At 32.9% G+C, this 1,550-nt stretch overlaps 1 long non-coding RNA gene across 1 annotated transcript; it reads left to right on the top strand.

The window, feature by feature from the left end:
• The first annotated feature begins 315 nt into the window (after positions 1–315).
• Positions 316–1,295, top strand: LOC118732633. The gene is made up of 2 exons (XR_004992160.1): positions 316–932; positions 1,008–1,295. It is a non-coding gene; the product is annotated as an uncharacterized LOC118732633 (long non-coding RNA).
• The last annotated feature ends 255 nt before the right edge of the window (positions 1,296–1,550 follow it).

The raw sequence follows: 1,550 nt of genomic DNA on the forward strand, positions 1-1,550 counted from the left end.
AACTTGCACTTTATTACATTAAAATTTAATGGGCTTCAAAACTGCATACCCAAAACAATTCTTGAAAATCTGAATAAAATGTTTCAAATTGTGATGAGCATTTATTCAAATTCGTCGAATCTTTATAAATGTTCTACTAATTTTGAAATTTTGATTTACATTCAGCCTTTTTATTCTAAAAACAAAATTGTATGTTAGGATTCGGTGCTTTAGAAATTCCCGATTTTTGGCCACGAAATCTGGTCACCGTACGTATAACGGTAAATTTCAGACACACGAAAACTCCGATATTTCAATAACTGACGACGCTAATTTACTCCGAGTTAATAGTTACAACAATCTCTTAACAATAAATAAGACAATAAATAGACTTTTAGGAATTGGGCGTGGCATCGCCCAGTTTATGACTACAAGCTATATCTCGGTAACCACTATGTCGATTTCTACCAAACTTGGTTCAACTAAGTCCAACTCAGCATTTTATCGAAAACGTTTGAAATCGGAAAAAATACCCCTACTTATCATTCAAAGGTAGTTTAGAGAAAGTTGAACGACGATTTTTAATACCTGCGCCGGGTATACAAAGTTCTGTTTCGCCCAAACTTATACTTATAATACTCTTTACTTGTTTTAATTAAAACTTTCAAAAATACTAAAAAGCTTTTATTTAACATAGGGGGCTGGCCATAATGACGTAGAACTGCATTCACAATACTTTGAGAGACTAAAAAAGTTTCTATCTGTCGAGTTGGTAAAATGACAATTAAAGAATCAACATGATGTTGTCCCTACTAATTCATTGGCAGTAGGATCTTCTGTTGAAGTGCCGGCGACGTCATCCTTAGCGATTAAAAGAAACGTAGAAGAGGTCAATAAATCTATTTCGTCGCCTATAAACGGGCCAATAAACAATTCAAAAGACGACATAGAAGGTAATATATTTTTAAGTATTTGGTATCAGCTGTATACATTCATTGTTACTAAGTACATAATATTTTCTTTTGCAGCATCAACTTCAAGTTCAGTATCAACTAAAGCATCAATAGAAAAATTCCTCTAGCAAAAAACAATGGGTTCTTGTATGTTACTCAGCATTGATTGCAAAGCTCAAAGCATACCAACCGTTTTTAGAGCATTCATTAACTTCATTGCAGTTATCAGAGAGAGATGAGAACCTAAAAGACAAACGTCGTCTTCCCAATTATAAAAATATGACGTGTAATAGATAATGTTATCGTTAAAAGAAAATTTTTTGGCTGGGAGTGGTCCTAAACATCTACCATTCTTAATAATTATACTATTTCTTCCATTAGAGCAATTAATTTTGCACTCAAAAGATCTCTTGTACAGCCATTTTTTTTTAATTTCGTTTAACTACCAGGTATATTCTGCACGTTACCGAAGATTTTGTAATCAGAAAATTTTATTACCAAAAAATTTTACCAATTCTTTTCACCGCGATTCTAGGTACGTTGGTAATGCAGTTAAAATATTCAGCATTTCAGCTATGAAGAATTGTGGAAATTCTAGCATTGCATATTTCACGGGGC

The sequence above is a fragment of the Rhagoletis pomonella genome, unplaced genomic scaffold, assembly GCF_013731165.1.
Source record: "Rhagoletis pomonella isolate Grant_MI unplaced genomic scaffold, Rhpom_1.0 Rhpom_scaffold_23621, whole genome shotgun sequence".
In the NCBI taxonomy this organism is placed as follows: Eukaryota; Metazoa; Arthropoda; class Insecta; order Diptera; family Tephritidae; genus Rhagoletis; species Rhagoletis pomonella.